Source organism: Gallus gallus, chromosome 7, assembly GCF_016699485.2.
Source record: "Gallus gallus isolate bGalGal1 chromosome 7, bGalGal1.mat.broiler.GRCg7b, whole genome shotgun sequence".
Lineage (NCBI taxonomy): Eukaryota > Metazoa > Chordata > Aves > Galliformes > Phasianidae > Gallus > Gallus gallus.
The window spans coordinates 16898774-16917773 of record NC_052538.1 but is presented as its reverse complement, the minus strand read 5'-3'; positions in this window follow the sequence as shown (position 1 = coordinate 16917773).

Below are 19000 nucleotides of genomic sequence, written 5' to 3'. Positions count from 1 at the left end.
GATGTAGCAAAATATATTTCTTACTACAGCTGTATTTGCTGTATATAGGTGATCAAAAAGCTCTCTGCAAAGATGTCTCTTTGGAAACTGAAGAGAATAGAAATTTTAAAGATGATTGATAGAACACTTGAAAATGCACAAGTCAGTGTCCTTTGCTGACTTTCAATTAGACTGGTTTCCAAGTGCAGTGAGCCTTCCTAAAACAGCCAGAAATCCCCCGACCTAGGAGCAGGCAGCTCCACACCCGCTGCACTGTGGCACTGAGGTATGCATACAGTCCCACTGGGTTACAGCCCGCGTTGTCTCCAGGGAGGAGCACGAGGGAGTGCAGCATAGATGGCTGGGCAGGGACATACAGCGTGGGGCAGCTGCAAAGGCCTCCGCACAGCAAATGTGTGGATATATGTGGCATGTGTGGAGAGAGCACGCAGCCAACAAAATGGATGGGAAATGGTGGCCTTCCTGAGAAGCAAGTGCCTGTGCTGCCTGACTGGCCTCAGTGCTGTCCTGGGGTCTCCCTGTGCTTTTCCCCAGGGTAATGCTGAGTGACCTCCTCGGAGTGCCCTGCCTGAGGAACAAGAAAGGAGCTAGGTGATGGGGAAGACAGTTGTTTTGTTGAGGTGGTTTGGAAGAATAGAGTGAATGACAGAACAACCATTTCTAAGCAGCCCCAAGGCAGCCTTTGCAGAAGGTGCAGCCCACAGGGAGCAGGGAGGCAGGGCTAGACCCACCACAGGTGTGCTGCGCCATGTTTCAGCTGCGGCCTCAGGCGGCTGTGGAGGCTGCGCCATGGTCCAGCCATTTATTTGAAACGATTAAAAATGTTAGCGTGTGATAAATTACTCTGGCAAATACCTCTGCTTTGTACAATGAATCACACCAGAAAGACCTCAGACAGAGACAGATATTATAAATAATTGGACTTTAAAGGTCTCAAAAATGACCAAAGTCTTTTCAGGTCCTTCAGGTCCTCGGGTCCATCAGAATCCCAGTTCCCCCTAAGATCTTGGTCCTCCACAGCAGCACACTCCCACAAAGCTTGCTGCTGTGTATCTACACTGCCTATACACAAATGATGACTGATAAATGGGCAACAAGAGAGATCAAGGGCCTAGCACTAAACCCAAGGGAGTGGAGAGAGAAAGAAGGGTGAAAAAAGCGACTTGCTGCACCAAGTGAGGCTGCTGCAGATCCCGGGCAGGCAGCAAAACCTACCTGCTGCTGCTTCAGCAGGTCCCAAGGAACCAGGAGTGATTTCTCATTCTTTTGGCTCTACTGAGCCAGACTGAAACACAGCATGGTGCCCTGCGGTTCGCTGTTAGACAGCTTTTTGTCTTCGAAAAGGATAAAATAAAAGTAAGTTATCTGGGGTGAAATATAAGTAGGCAACTGAGACATAAGAACCCATATATATGTGGTTAAACAGTGAAAGGACAATTCCAGTTCATGCAGGGCAAAAACATGACCTGTGGGAGCTACTATTAGCAGAGAGCAGCTGGACAGGAGCCATGTTGTGAGGCTAACACTGTCCGCTCCTCCATAATTATTTTCAAGGCTTTATCATATGAAACAATGCATGCCAGGAAATGCACGCTGCTCACTGCTGGGTACCACTCCTTCCCTCCATCTCCTTCTACCTCATTTGCAATGTGAACACCTTGCCTCATTCCCCTCCTCTGGCATGGTGTTTGTGGTGGGCATGGGCCTGGGCAGGGGGGGTTGTGCAGCTCTGCTCCCTGCCCAGGTGGGAGCCCGGAGCAATCGGGCCCTGAGTGGACTGCAACCTAATGGATGAGCCACGTTTGTGACTTTCCATAAATAATGTGCTAAATGGATAAAAAGATACCATTTTTCCTTCTTTCCCCTGAGTTACTGATAACAAGACAAGTTCCTTCCCTTACAGTTTGTGCATATAAATGTGATTAATGTGAAAAAAAAATAAAATTAAAGTGCCAAAATCTCTTTCTCTCTCTCTCTTTTTTTAAAGCATTGCCCTTTTCAAAACAAGGGGAAATTCAGTATAGTTTCAGTGCCACAGTGATCAAACAGTGTCACATCACTATGGCAATTGCTGCCCAGGCCAGGAATACAGATCAGCTTTAATTGTGCAACGCCTTATTGCTGGTGCATGTCAATCAGAACCTATGAATTGAGAAAAATTTGCTCTGTTCATTCTGTTAAATGATGTATCCAATTAAACCTGTTAGAATTCATGATCTTCAGTCAAGGTTAAATGAAAGTAGTTACTCCTGTCAGCTAGGTGATTAAATGCTGCCTACATCAGGCACATTTATGTGCAAAATTAAAATTTTGGTATAAAGCATGAATCTTTATGCATGCCAGTTAATTATCTTGCGGTTCCTCCATTTATTAAATGCCCACTGCATTTCTTCTTAATCATCAGCTTCCTTTCAAAACTTATTTCATAAGCTACACTATACCAAATTTCAATGTTTAAAATGAAAGCCGTTTCAATGAAAACTTCCTCTTTTCAAGGGTTTGGCTGTTGCTACAATACTGAAGATGGCCATTAACAGTTTTTGAGTCATTACACAGAAGGCTGATGTGTGTTATTTTGTTTAATCCATAGAGCACGCAACAGGAACCCCTGAGCTGGTGCAGCCGGCCATCCCTTCCATCCCAGAGCCACCAGGGTCTGGCTGCAGTCAGCCAACTTCAGGGCCCGGCAGGCAGCGAGGATCAGGACAGTGGCTGTGCTTTCGAGTACTGTGGCAGAAGGACCAGGGGACAGCAGGGCACAGGCACTAGGGCAAGCCCACAGGCACCAGAGCCACTGCAGCCCTGATGCCCATTCCCCTGCCAGCCTTCAGCCAGCACCTGCATTCCTTTAGGTTTGGCAAAGTGCTGCGTCCTGTTTGCCCTAGGCAGCTACCACGTTGCAATATCACTCTTTAATTAGAAGGAAAATAATATGTTGCATGCTTAAAATTAAATGCAGTTGCATATTTATATTTATAAGACACACTATGGGCAGGATTTAAATGCCACATAAATTGAGGAAGCAGAATACAGGTGTATTATAGTGATTTCTAGCTGAAACAGTTGCTGGAAATGCATACAAAGCAGAGCAGCACCAAATGCTAATTTAACACTCTAAGACAACGCTCCATGCTCATACAGGCACATTTTCAAATATTCTATGTGTGCATTTATCCCCTTTCATTATGAAAAGGTATTAAGAACCTTTCTGACAAACACGCAACATAAAAAATATGTCATACCACTTCATGACTACTAATGAATAATATCATTTAAAACAGACTGGGGAATAAACTAGTATAACACGTTCTACTAAACTAGTACTATAAATATGCACAAGGTTGTTATTAAAGATAAATGCACACAGTAATTTTCTACTTGTAGGTTTTACAGGTATAATTTTGTATCATACAATATTTTTTAGCACACATCACAGTGATGGGAGCCAACAGGAGCCTGATTGGCAGTGGCTCCCCACGACCGATCCCCGATGTCTCCATCTCTCCTTGAGAACCCACATTAATTACCTCGTGGCTGCAGGAACCATCAGGATACAATGATGCTCAGGTCACAGCAGGCAGCCCCTGACCCTGTGGCAGTTCCACCTGTGGCATGGTGGTCACACTTGCAGAGCTCGCCAGGTGCCCCGAGCAGCAGTGCATGACCCTCACCCCAACTCCTAGGAGGTGGCTCATTTTCTCTCTGGCACATGCACCTTCCGCTGCAGACAACAGAGAAAAACAGGTGTTGCTTTTCTTTACTGTTCAGCAACTATCAGCTCAGTCTCTCTAGATACCTCAGCAAAAGGGGAATAAAGGAAATCTTCACAGTCACAGATAACAATTCTTCCAGGATCTGGCAGGAGTGGCGCAGCGGGAAGGCAGCTAACAGCGAGCCGACTCACAGGCTTTGAGATGTCTGCTGCCAAACTGCTTCAGCCTGCTGCTTGGACCATCTAGAACTCAGTGCCTGTTTTCCTTTCTCCATGTGTACTTTCACTCCGCTTCTCCAGACCCAGGTGTAAGTTGTGAACCCCAGGCCCAGTGTGCCTTCATGTCACCCCATGAAGTGATACTGTCAGGACAATTTGTTTCTGCTCAAAACAATTTCCCTTTCTTAAAATTGTGACTGTTAGGTTAGAATCCCATTGAGCCGAGAGGAGAAAAGAGCTGCAGTTTCAGGTTGTGCCTAAAATTTTAAGGTAGGCAAGCTGCACTGATTTATCTTCAGCATGCTGTTTTATATCCGTAAGAGCAAAATATTTCTTTTTAGCGGTGATTAAATTGTGCAGAAACTGACTGACATTGATAAGGCAAACACCGCAGCCTGTTTAAATAGACTGAGAGCTGCACATCAGATGCTGCTTGGCCGCAAGAGTTTAAGTGTACACACATACACATGCATCTATTTGATTCCATAGGCAATTTTTTCCTCACAGCACATATACAGCAATGTATGAAGATAAAACAAAATTGGCATGGAATTACCTATTTTTAGTAGATACATTTACAAAGAATTTGTGGTTTGGATTGCAGTCATTTTCAGGTAAAACTTACTTAGAAAGTAATTAAGCTTATTTTATCTATTAATTCATATTTTTTGTTTTGCATCTTGCTGCTAAAACAAAACTAAAAACTACAGAAGGATGGATTATTATTTTTTTTTTGCTGGATCTTATAAATGAATAGAACAAGGGTTGTTAATGTTTGTCATATTCCTTATCTGTACACATGAATATGTTATATGCTCATTTCCATTGCAAATGGAACATCAAAATGATCATTGCAAACGGAAACATACTGTACATTTCATTACTTCATTTCTTTGAAAATACTGACAAAAATAATCAATTGCTACAATTCTTGTACTAAAGCTTTGCAACTCAATGAAAATTGAATGAATAATGGTGTCCATCCAGAATAAAGCTGGCATCGTCTTCCAGAGGGTCATTGCTATCCCCTTCCGTGACAAAGTTGGCCTATGGAGCCCTGAATCACGACAGGACAACAGTGTCAGGCACTGCACAACACAACCGTGTAAGGCTCTGCACAAACACACGGTCACTTTGCTTCTGGCACACCTTTCCTCCACTCTTCTCACATTGAATGTAACAAAATGAGGGCAGAGAGGAAACGTGACTCATTATAACCACATCAGTGAGCAAATACTGAAGAGGAGAAAGAAGTATTTGAGATAGAGAACAAGCGTGTATAAAATGGCTGCAAATATATTCAGACTGACAGTTAGGAGGTTTTTATCCATCCGAGCAGTGAGGTTCTGGAGCTGCATTCCTACAGCAGCTGTAGGGAGAAAGCTCCATAGAGTTAGGGAGAAACTCACGCTGTTTGGGAAAGGGAGCTGAGACTTTAGCTTTCTATTACCCTGCTTGTTGTGCAGAGTACAACAATGCCTCATTCTCAATTGGCCCTAGAGAGTTCCAAAACGTAGTAAGGAATTAAAAAAATGCAGTGAGAGAATCGCCCTAGCCCAAAGCGGGGCTTCTGTCGTGGGAAACAGAACCAGAGGAAGAAAAAGATATAAAAGCAGGGATTAGCTCAGAGCCCAGAATGACATTTGAAGATACAGTAAAAAAAAACTGCTCAAGATGGAAGGAGGACTGGGGCTCTTGACAAAACGATGAGACCGTCCGCCAGAAAACAAAACCAACATGAAATAAATATGCAGGAATAAAAACATAGGATATATAACAGGAAGGTAAACCACACCCTTCTGAACTGAGAGGAGCCCATAACCATGTACACCTGGTCTTACTGCTAATGGGACAACAGGTCATACCCTGAAAACCCTTACTTATGCAAGTAATCCCACTAAAATCAATTGTAACCCATAGCTGTAATGACTGCTTCCTTGTCTCTGTTAGGGATTGCAAGGTCAGGTCCATTTTCTGTGCAATACTGGATGAATGCTAGAAAATCAATAGCTCTATTGAGACTTCTTCTTTTGGAGTAAAAATAAACCTGGATCATTTTAAGTTCAGATGTTCATTGTTCCTGGGTGTTTATTAAAGTCCTCCTGAAAGCGAAATGGCCAAATCAAAACGGAATGAAATGCTCACCTTTTTGGTGTGTTTTACAGCTTGTTTTTATAACTAGCTTTGTAATGCTGTAAAGGTTAAAGGCAACTTCATCATTTCTTTCTATTTGTTCTACATCAGTTAAAATTGACATAAATTCAAGTTCTCTGTTTAATAATTTTGCTTAAGCAATTCCCTCTATTTAAATGACTTAGGAATGAGTACAGGGAAGAAAATGTCAGAGTCTGTTATTTCAGGAGTTTTGCTATATTACAGAAAATTTGTTGGTCAAATTCAAAGGAAGGAGTTTCTTTGTTTAATGAAAAGATTTTAGTATGGTTGTAGAAATAAAACTGATTGTCAAGTACTGCTTTGGTACCACAGAAAACTTTACTCAGTTCTGTTCACATTGCAAATTATTTTTGTGCTTCAGTCACCGTGGAGCGCCTCCAACTGTCATTTAGTTTATAACACCTAAAGTTAGCTTAGTATTTCTATTCTCAGTTTGCTACTGATCTACAATTACGCCTACTGTGATTGTGTCCAAATTGACTTTTTAAATAAAATATGCTAAATCCCTGTTTTGTTTGCCTTACGCTTCACTTATGGTGAGTGACAGGGAAATCATTATTAATTCAAGACATACAAATAACCTATTTTTTCCAATATCTTGAAGGTTTTCTGCAGTAATGGTGAGCCCTTCTTGGCTTGAATGAAAGTTTAAGACCTACTTCATTATGATAGAGATGTGAAGTATTGTAGAGATGTGTAGTGAAGAGTAGACTGTGCCAGAATTCAAACAGTGGTTACAAAAGAGGAAACCTCACAGAAAATAATGGCTAATTCCTTTAACCTCGGTTATTATCAAAAGAGCTTATACATGTAAAGTCTGCCAATTAAGGAAAGGGGCTAATGAATAGGAATAGGTGCGCTTTCTCTCAGAGAGAGATATTTAAAAGTTTTGAGAAAATAGATCCCAAATTCATTCTTCATTCACAGAACGCCAGATCTGAAGCACTTGGTTGATCCAGTTCAAATATTTTTTTCCCAAAAGACACTTTCAGTTTCTATACAGCTTGAGGGGAATTTTGGATAAGCAAGAAATAAAACTGGTTTGGGGGCCAGTGTTGAGCTCAGGTGATTGTGTTGTTCCTGGGGCCCATACACAATTATGGGATTCCAGCACAGCTGGATTTACAGGTGTGCTGAGGAGAAAATACAAGGATGTATTCATTGCTCTTTCCCTTTTACTTAACTCTTCACAGAGTGTTTTCCACATATCAGCCATTACTTCCACTTTTGCACTGCTGAACAAGTGGTTTGACAAGGATTGCTAACATTATTCACAAAGCAGTATATAACAACAAGCTGTTGTAACACACATAGTGCTAGCAGTGTATAAGTTTCAGATACACCCTGCTTGCATTGTTTTCATAGCTGCATTGCTCACGCAAATTTACTATTAGTATGCATGGGAATTGCTAGGCCATGGCCTGAACCTCTGACTGAGTACCAGGTGAGAGGGTGTTGATAACCCAGGGAGCACAGGTGCAAGCAATGTACCTGAATGACCAGAAGGGGTGGACTCATCACCCTCATTTATGAGGTAGTAGCCAAGGAAGCAGCATCTCTATTTGGAGCCAGCACCCTTTTTAAAACTTCACTAGCCTTTGGAAAGGGTAAGCTGCTTTTTCTATGTATTGCTTTGTAAACTAAATATTGACTTTATTGACTTTACAAGTGTGCTCTCAACTAGGTAGAAGGCACTATCGTTGCCTTCCATTACTCCACAAGCACAAAAACTGTAACTGCAAATCTAGGAGAACAATTGTGACTATTAAACCTCACACAATCACAGTGGAGTACTACACAGCGATCTTCAGTGCCTTTATTGTGTTCCTTGCTTTGCTTAGTTGCCTGATTGTTACATTATTAACACGCACACATAAACCTCAAACAAAATACACCAAACCGGAACCCAAAAGAGAGGGTAATACCATCCAGTCTGCTTTTGAACTATTTGTGTGGGCCACAGTGCAAGAAGAAAAATATTCAATTTCTTGTAACTGTATAAAAATAAGGCAACAAAACAGGTCAGATACTTACATATATCTTTTTGATGTGCTCATATGATAGGAGAGCAGGTTGATAAAGGACGGAAGAAATGCTAAATATGCACCGTGACAAACAGTGAAAAATTAAGTATTGTAACTAACATTAATTACACTCTAGTAAGATGAATAGGCTCTTCATCATTAATGAGAATGTACACCTTTGTCTAAGTTTCACATCTACCTGTGATAAATGTGCTAATGGTGATAAAATACATCATAGTAACATTTGAATTAACAGCATACTAATAGATTGACATACAAGTATGAATAAAGCATTTAATCATAAACACTGTACCACACCCAACAGCAAATTTTCTTTTATGCTTATATCAAGGAAAATGGATAAACATTACCATCTTATTTTAGTTTACATTGAGAGAATTTAGCAGTACAACCCGATGCTATCCCAATATTTGTCGCCCGTATTATTAGATACCTACGCAGTGTTTTGGGAGACATTCAGGCAGTTTAAATAAACAATAAGCGGAATTTCTGAATAGAAAGGGTGGGGCTGGATCTCAGTGCACACTACCCCCTGACTCTTGCCCATGTGGTAGGGATGGAACATTCAAGCAATCTTTGTGATGGGCTGACTCCAATGCCTATTACAAGACAGGCTTTAATTCATTCTTAATGAAAACCAAAGCAAACTCCCTAGTCTTCAGTTCTTATCTGTATCGTTAGGAGCCTTTTCTCTTCCACATTTCCAATGTCTTTTTCCCAGCAGAAAGGCAATGGGGCCATTGAGCCAGGCGTGGAGAGTGAATGGCCAGGGCTGCCTCCTGCACCTCTGAGCACAGAGCTAATGGGGCTGCGGTGTCCCCACCAAGAGGAGCTGGAATGGGCAGATGAAGAGTCCTGCCCTGAGTATGAGCATAAGTATCCATAAGCAGCCCTATAGGGCAAGTCCTGGGGCGGGAAGGTCAGACTTCTCCTAAGAGACATTTCCTTGCTCATCTGCTGGCCCACTGGATGGCCCCCAGGCCTGGAAGCTGCTTCTGTTGGATGGGAAGGTCACCTTGGAGCATGGCCACGGGATCTCACATGGCAGACAGACCTCTGGCAAGGCTTAAAATACTTTAATTTACTGCCAGAGCTCACTGAGGTTGCTGAGTGGGTGATGCCCAGTCCTGAGACGTGTTATCCAAGTTAGAAACACAACTCAGGCGCTTGACTGGCTAGCCAAAAAGCTCTGCAGGTCAGCTGGCACACAGGGACAAGGCAAAATCTGTGTTTGCTACAATCCTTCTAAGCTAAGACAAGATGAGCCGGGATAGATTTGCACAGGGGGAGGCTACAGTAGTACCTTGAGGAAAGGGAGTCCCCATGCACAGAACAAGGTGTACGTGGTCAGAATTCTCCAGGTTTCCTCTTCTGTCTAAACTGACAGATCTCTCCACGAAATCTGAAAGTCTAGAAAAATGAATGTAGGGGTTTCAAACTGCTCATACATTTTAAGCTATTTCACACCAGCACAGGCAAGTGTAATACAGTATGACATGCTGAAAACACGTATTTTATTCTTTATTACACTAAATGGTACATCACCTTAGTACTGTTTTCCTTCACGTTCCAACTGGTAACTCATTGATGAAGGGAACACTTCTCATAATCTTCCTTCCACACAGTAATCTTTATAATTTCACATTTCTAAATGCTGGAAGTGCACTAATGCAAGTGGGAAGAGTTTCCTCTGCTATTTCACATACTTAAGAAGAAGATGTTATCGATTCATATGCTCTGCTCTGAAAGTGCTTTGCAAAGGCCATAAGTATTATTATTTTCACTTTACCAAGCAGGAAAATGGCGCAAAGATTGCCCAAGGTCACCCTGCAGACCGGTGAGAGAACCAGGATTAAATTCAGTCCTTCTGGATCCCTGAGACCATTCTGCTGAGCTATTTTTGGAAGGTGAGAATGCTTCAAATGAAGCATAGACATGATGCACAACTTATTCTCACAGCATAAGAATAATTTATGACATTTATAACATTCTTCTCTGGTTACAAGCAAAAAGTGAGTTCTATGCATTAACAAAGGAAGAGCAGAAAGAAGCAGAAATTTAAAACTTCAAGTTGAAGAAATTTATACAACTTTAACTCTTACCTGCTGGACTCTAATGATGTTAATAACCCAGGCACTGTGTCCAGTAACAGCTGAAAAATCTTGCTTGCACAAACTTTAAGCTGAACTCTGGGTCACTCTCACAGTTCTAACAATGGCTGCAGAAATATATTCCTTATCCAAATTAGTAGGATTTGGGGGAAATTCATATACCTTAAGAAAAAAATAAAAATGTGTGAGAAATTACTAATAATGTAATAAAGTTCGAAGCTTGTGGACATTTTGATATATGCCAAAACAAACAAACAAACAACAGCTTGATAAGTTGTGGGTCAGTGTTGAATAGCATCCTCTCTGTATTCAATATTTGGAGAGGGCAGGATGACAGCATTTTATTCACATTACAGCCACAAAAACAAAGCAAATAGAATTAAATGACAAACTTTAGAGAACTACTCAAGGGCACTTAACAGAAATCCACAAAATGCTTGATGTGGTAGAAACTGGTTCAAATCCGCTTTAATCAACCATTTGGAATGTTAAGTATTTCTTCTGTCATTTTGCTGTTACTTTCTCTGAGCCTTCCCTTTACTGAAGTTCACTGAAGGGTTTTTAGCAATAAACTGCCTCCCCCTGCTTTTTTCCGTATCTCCCTCTTATGGCAACAAAATGCTGGTGTTTAACTGGTGAGACCTAAAAATGAGTTATTATGGAGAACTAAAATGAAATAAAAGTTCTCCAATACAGAGAAAGCAAAATGTAGTTGATATATTTCCCATTTTTTTAAATACTTGCTGGAAGAAAAAAAAATTACCAATTCTAAAAGAGAAACTGAGGGTATACTACAGCTTTACCTCAATAAACCTGTCAATATATATAATACTCAGTTCCGGCCTTTACTTTGCATGAGCAATGCTCACTGATGTCCGTGTGTCCAGAAGGACTGCAGCATACTATTTTCCCATGGCTCCTACTGCTATTTTTGGATGGATAACACTACTTTTTACAGCCCATAGTGCTGAGTATCTTTAGTATTAGGCATGACCTTTTTATGCAGGCTTGTTCTCTGATCTCAGTAAGTCTCCTGGGTAATCCAGCAATTTGCTAGCAACAGCCTTGTAAAGAAAAATAACACAAAGCTTTCATTGTGAATGCAAACTATGCAAATATGGTAGATCTCAATAATGTATTTTGCGATCACAGTTTTAAATGTCGGTGATTCGAGGGATATTCTAGCTTGTTCCAGGATATGGGAAACAATTCATCTCTGGAGATGAACACTATTTAATTTGACTAATGACTGATTTACTAACACGAACTCCACTTGAAACATGCAGTAATATTTCTCTTATTCACCAGGGACTGTTGTTTTCCTGAAACAGATCAGTAAGAAATCAAAGTAACAAAAATTTTAGCTGCATTACTTTGCAGAAATGCAACTTTTAAATGTTTAATCTAAATGAGGCATTAACTCCAGTGGGTCAATCATAGCTGAATTTTAACAAACAATTTGATTTGTCTTATTCTGTTCATTGATCAATGGATCAAACTGGGTCTTCCAAGTAATGGCATGAATAATCCTAATGATATAACCAACTACAAAACTATTAATGATTAATAAGTCAGGATAAACTAAAACTCTGCATAGGCAGTAATCAAGATACGATCTTCAAGATTTCCTGCTGTTCTTTAGCTTCCCACAAGGGACTTCTGCAGAAGAATGTGTGTGCAGCCCTACAGAGACCTTGTCTTACAGAACTCTGCAAGACAGCTGAAAAAAAACATCTCTCTTTACAGCCTTCAACAGTTTTGTAGAAGAAAAAAAAAAAGTGAGATATGAGGGCCACTTATTTTACATTTAATTTCAGCGTGATGTAAATCTGTATAGCCATCAACAAATTTCCAGTCACCATTTTCACTGGGTTTATATTCACCGAGATACAGAGAGTGACATGAGTGACATCTGGAAAGACTGAAATCTGAGTATGTGTTCTCACAATTTTAACTAGTAAGGACCAATATCACAAGGCTGATTGTCCTTTGAATCAAGGGAACTGGAGCTATTTGGGAAGTGTGTAATAGCAATATTTTCTTTGCATCTGAATTGTCAGCCATATTTTTATAATTGCTCTGTCCTTTACAAGCTCACCAAAGCAAAGAGAGGCAGAACTGGCATTTCCTATCTCAGCACTAAATTCAGCAGTATAATACCGTAGGAAGTCTGTCTTTCCCCTGACGAGTGTTTGGAACTCTTTTTATTTAGACTTTCCAGCTATTTACCCTCAGATAACCTGGGCTAAACAGTACATAACTGAAGAAGAGAGCAGAAACCAGAGGCTAGAACACAGCCCTGACACTGTTAGTCTGCTATGCTGTGATTGCAGTATTGCTGCTGGGGTCTGACACCACTCACAGTAGCTGTTCGTTCACCTACCTGAACGCATCCAGTGTGTCATCTAGTCTTGCTCTCAGCCCAACCCGTCTGCAGGGGTTGTGCAGTCACACCATTGTTGTCAATTAGAACAGAAACCAACAGTATTTTTCCTCCCATGAAAACTTCTGAAATGTGGAAATGCCTTCAGGGATGTGCAGCATAAAAAAAATGCTTTATATTCTAGGAAATTTTATACATGTATTTAAAAGATCCAATTAGTGAAACAATATTTTTTTCTCTGCTGTTAACAGCTATTGACATATACTAAAACTGCAAGTCTTTGGGACCTTACTCTGTTTTGTATCTCATAAGAGCTATTACAGACTGACTCAGGACTAAGACGTTATATATTGAGTAGGATTCAATCTACTCGTGCTATCCCACGAAGTAAGGCAATGTAAAAAAATTGCTGGCACTTAATTGGGCCTCAGAGCTTGCAGGAGTTGCAAAGGCTGCAAGTCTGAAGTGAAATCTTCGGTGCCTGACGCTATCAGCTACACAAAATTCATCAGCATGATAAGTGTTTCCCTCACCCAGTATCAATAGCTGTCTTTCTTATGTGGTATGAAATTAATCCTTCCCTTGAAGCAGCTTTCTCTTGGTCACTATATCTTATTTCTTGGTGACAAATGGACAGGATGTGCTATGGGGGAATCCAGCACAAAAGAGACACGGCAATGTAAAAAAAGAGGCACACTGCAAACCTCCTGCTACCTCTTTGGGATGTCAGCACTGCTGTCACCTGCTGCTCAGCAGAATGCTTCAAGTTAATATTTCCCAAGTCTCAAGCAGAGCAAACAGGAGCTTTTTTTTCTCCTTTCACACATGGGCATTATTTGGGAATTGCAGCCTCCAAGGCACAGCAAGAACAGGGTGTGCTGCTGGGCAAGTGTTAGTGCTTCATCCTCTGCCTGTCTGCCTGGGGCTGTCTGATGTCATCCAGTCCAAACAAGTCCGATAATGACAGCCCTCAAGAGCTACATTGCGTTAATAGTACATATCAGAGTGAAATTTCTGAGGCTTCTTGGGAGAAAAATCTTCTGTGGCACTCATCTGGGGAATATGGGTTTTTGACATACATCTTGGAGCCTTTATTTTTCCTAAAAACATACTGACATTTAAGAAGCACACGCTTTGGCAATGCTTAAATACGTCACATTTTGCTGTAATAAAATGGCAAAGGCGCGTACAATTAACTTGGGGACACTTCTGGAATTTCACAAGCTCCTGCCATTTCTGTGATCTTTGATATTTTCCCAAAATATCACTAGAAAACCTATGGCTAGCAATAAAATCTTATTTAGCTGGATTGCTCAAATAAATCATATTTCTTAAATGTGCACACAGCACTAAATCAATTACCTTTTTTTTAGGTACATCTTTGTAGCTTTCCAGCCTCAGTCCTCTGGACTGTTCCCCCCTGGGAGACACAAGGTCTCGTGGTGCTGTGTTCCATTTACTATAACTTGAGCAGATTTGGGAGAGTTCTCAATTCTGTCAGGTTTACCTAAAACCCACCAAGAAGATTACAAAGCTCAGCTGTAAGAAGAACCGATCCAAAACTTAGAGCCTATGGAAAAAAAAAAAATAAAATAGAATTAAGAACAGAGTCGGCTTTGGCAAGGTCATCTGAAGATTCTTGCTGCTGTTCAGCAACTTCTGCTTGATGAGCAAAAATCATGGAAAGTGACGCAGCTCCGTTTGTGCTCCCACTGTGGTCATGCTGCATGGCAAACTATGACCAGGAGCAAATGTATTTACAGCCCAGTGAAAACAATCTACTTACAACCTAGTCCAGCTCAAGAAATCCCTCAACTTCAAATTCAATTGCACAGGTGCAAATGACAGCTTACTTAACACTTCATTTAAATTTCAAGGTTTTACAAATTAAATAAGCTTATTATATATTCCAGACTTATAGCTCTGAAGGATACCATTCCTACATGAAAGCTACAAGATTTCCGAGTAGTCTACGCAGTTAAATAAAAACATAATTTTGACATCCTGAAATGTGTTATCACTCCAGAAAAAAATTGAGACACATAAAGTGTCAGTCACAAATATGATGAATTTGTATATTTGCAAATGAACAGGCTACTTGTTAATTCAATCAGGCAAGTATGTGAAATCCATAACATACTGCATTCTTTAATATTTTGCATCTCTTATTTCCATTAGCACTCAATGAATACTCAATCTGAAAGCAGAGAAGTACTATGAGGATGGCTGTCACCAGCATCAGTAAGTAATTCTAACCAACGTCTGGCATTTCAATCAAAAGGAATGCATACGCTGGATAGAATGAAGCAGAATTGGTTCCCAACCAGACACTGTGCCAAATCACTTGAATTTATGCCCAGTGGCAATTGTGCAATAGCTGGAAGTTTGGATGCACATCCCTCATTGTGAGTATGGTCATACTAAAAAGGGTGAATTAAATCAATGCAAAGCTGCTTTCAGTCAGATGTGAAGGCTAACAGAAATGTGTTCGAAGTTCAAAGCAGAGGAGCAGACAGTGACACTTGTTACTAAACACTAGCTGGCAAACAAGACACAAAGACAAGACCTGAGACAGCAGTCTCCATGTTGATGGGATCTGTATCACTGATGAAGGAAGTCAATGAGCAATCATTTTCTAGATTCCTCATCTTGGTAGCTCAGGCAAAATTGAGGGAAGAGAGGTAGAAGGGTGGCACCTCACTGCAGAGAAGCCATAAGCTCTACTCTATGCTTTACCCTTAATGAAAGGGGAGAAGACAATGCTGGGGTTTTTGGACAAATACATTGTATGGAAACTGTTGAGTCACGGCCTGAACCTCTGATTGATCACCTGAAGCAAGCACTGAGCCCTGGGAGCACAGGTGAAGGCAATTCATCTGTGGGACCGGAAGGTGTGGAGCCTGGCTGCACCTCTCCTAGACCTCATTTAAGGGCTGTCTGCCACTAGAGATGGTTTTCTTTCTGGAAATTGGTCCTCCTGGAGTTTTTTCTGCAAGCCTACAACAAGGGTGAGTATTTTCATTTATTTCCAATTATCCTTTTTTTACATGATAATCTTCCTGGTTATATGATCTGTGGATACCGTCCTAACCACACTGCTCTATTTGTTGATTATACATATGTATAACAGTAATGGGTAGAGAATCTTCATTAAACCAGTTCAAAGAAATAGGCTTTCACCATGCAATGTTTGCTTTATTTGCATTACTTACCTGGTGCTTTACTGGGATACAAAGACAAGGCTCTCCCCTGACCTCATGTCTCTGATGTGGAAGTAGAGTTGCCATTGCATCTGCTTTTAGCACCCATGGAGGAAGAGATTATCTTTTTTGGAAACTTAAAAATAAATGTGGATTCACGTGCGTTCAAATAGTAGAAAAACATGAGTTGTACCCACCTCAAACATTGTATAAACCCTGTAGCCGTGGACAGCTTTGAGCTCAGAGCGACTCAGTTGTTCAGCTGAGCTGAGCCATCATCGCTTCTCAGACAGAGAACAGTTGGGTAACAGAGATTGAGAATGAAAGCATTAGTCCCTTGAGTCCCCTTCTAGGAGGATGCAACTCGAACAGTACTGGTATGAATGAATAAATTACCACAAGTACACAAATAGGTATACGTAAATATTATATTTAGGTGTATATGTATGCTGGTAGACTGATATTACCATCATAAGAGACATCAGCTCAGTTTCACATTATGTGGATGTTAATAGATGTATGTATATTATCAAGTTTTTCTATGCACTGTCCTATTTTGTCAGTCTATGTCTTGGTGTCTTTGTTTTCTGATGAAGTTCTCTCTTGGAAACAACAAACTTAGTCCTCAGATCTTCCACCTAAATTATTACAGAAGAGAATTGGTAATTAAGTTTTAACAAGATTTAAATGATATTAAAAACAGACAGTTAAAAGGAGACACTGCCTTGGGCTTTGTTGTAAATTTGTATAATTATTTTTAGTCCTCTGGAGAATGCATAATTATGCTTCTGTATTTATAAAAATACTGCCCTTGAGGCAGCAAAACAAATTTTATAGTCCACTGATTTGCATATTAATGTTACTCTTGTGGTGTCAAACGTACTCTTTAGTAAATGTCCATGATAATCTTCAAAATGTCTGAAGTATTTTATAGTGTTCTAAAGTTAGATTATTTAATTTTTGGAAAAAGGTATGGTCAAATAACAAACGGAAAAATAAAAACAGCACAGGAATAAACATATACTGTGAGAACCATTAGGGAGAAATGAAGCAGATGAACTAAACAAAACACAACAGATATTTAACAGTTTTTACTTAAAACAGCTTTAGTAAGCTATTAAGTGCTAAGATTTACAGTCTGATCCAAAGTTCTTAAGAGACAATTTAGCTGAAGGCTTGTAACAATCCAATTCTGTATGTCTGCCTCCGTACAAAATCATAATCACTGTGGAAGATCGTTCTCGAACAAATGTACTGAGATACTTTTCAGATTGAGAGTAAATCTAAGAGATAAACTTGATACAGCCTCAGATTATAATCAGAGGCTGAAATTGTAATGGACAAAATTTGTATTACCAGTAGCAAAGACTTTGTTTTAATGGTGGGAGATCATGGACCTAGAGCCCTCTCATGAATGTAGAGTCCTCTTTTCTGGGTTGCTACATACAAGAACCAGTAGTTAGGTAATGACTTCCTGCTTTCAGTTATGAATCTACCCTATAAAATCCTAGTAGATACAGACTTGGTTTTAGTACTTATTTTACTTGAAGTTTGTCATTTTTAAGAGGCATTTTCAAAGCCAGGAGTTCTACCTACAGTGCTATGAGTGGTTTCTGTACTTCTTTCGATGATAGCATTATAATGATGACACCAAACTAAGTTAGGATTCAGTCTGGTTATATACATAGACATAAATAAATAATACGCAAAGGAAAAAATCTTACTAGTAGACATTCAAAAGACAATGACATCAATGGGAGATTTCTTTGTGCGTGAATGGAAAAATTGCAATCATCATTCCAGAACAAATTCCATATTGTTATCAGGATAGATCAATTGGCCTTGCAGCTTATCTCCATATGGAGCTAATGTATTGTCAGCTGAAAATAATGTTATTATCAGTGCAATAATGATCACTGTAATAATACTAAGCAATTATTTGGGTAAGAAACTTGAGAAATAAGTTTATAATGAGAGCTGAATGCAAATTTTGTGGTTGTTCCACACAGAGCAGAGGTGAGATGCTTGTTGTGTGCCAGAGCTTAAAAGAGAAAGTCATATCTCCGTGTCTAATAGTAGGAGGAAAGCAGAATTTTAGAAAAATGGTTGCGTGTCATTTGGCTCATGGCAGCACTTGTTAAGCCATACATGAGCTGACTGCATGTTCAGAACTACAATTTCCATGAAGTCTCATTTAAGGAGATATTCAGTTATTTAACTGTGACAAAATGGTGTCACAGAGGGAGTGTACACCTGACATTCTTCACTGGTCCCTTGCAAGCCTAACTCCAAACATGTTATCTTCTGCCCTATGTATCCTGTAACAAGAATTTCTTAAGAAAAAGCAAAAATATCTTTAAAAGTAACGTAAAATGATAGATGAGCTGCCAAAACTGAGTAAAATGTTTCTGTGATATTTCAAGGTTGATTGCCAATCAGGTATATAATCTTGGGGAGGTGGTCTGAGAAAGTAAGCACAGAAAATTCTTGTTTCTTTTTTTATAATGCAGAAATCCTTGGTGGGTTATTAAGATCATTTGCACTTGGAATTTTATACCCACAATCAACTGCAGGAAATAAATTACAGATGTGATTCACTGGAACTTGCCCTTGCGAAGTGCTAAGCACTGGCTTTAAGATGAAAGGCAGAGGCTGATAATAGCAGCTTCCTGGAATACTGAAGATTAAGAGAACAGATGATGGCATTGGCAATAGATGAGATCTGAGCACACAGTCATGGTTTTGCTGGCAAAGTCCTAGTACTTAACACTATATTTATGTTAGGCTTATGGAATCTGTGAAAGGATAAGCTGTGAAACTACCCAACCCAATATGAACTCTGCCAGGAAAAGCTACTCTTCAAAAATCTTGTATTAAGTTTGAGGCAGCAGCATGAGTAGTACTGGTATAGATCATTGTGTATACGACGTTGGAATGTTTTTGACTCAGAATCATACACCACAAAGCCATGCCTAATGTCTTGTAGTACCATGATTTATTCTGTCTGACTACAGAAAGAAAGGCACACTTACTCATAGGGAAATATACTTCGCTGTTCTCTGCAGCATAAAACTCCCATAGCTAAAGAATAAAGTTTGAGGGCAGGATCTGTTTAGCTTTGGGGCTTTGCCAGTGATATAATGAGGTTTACACAT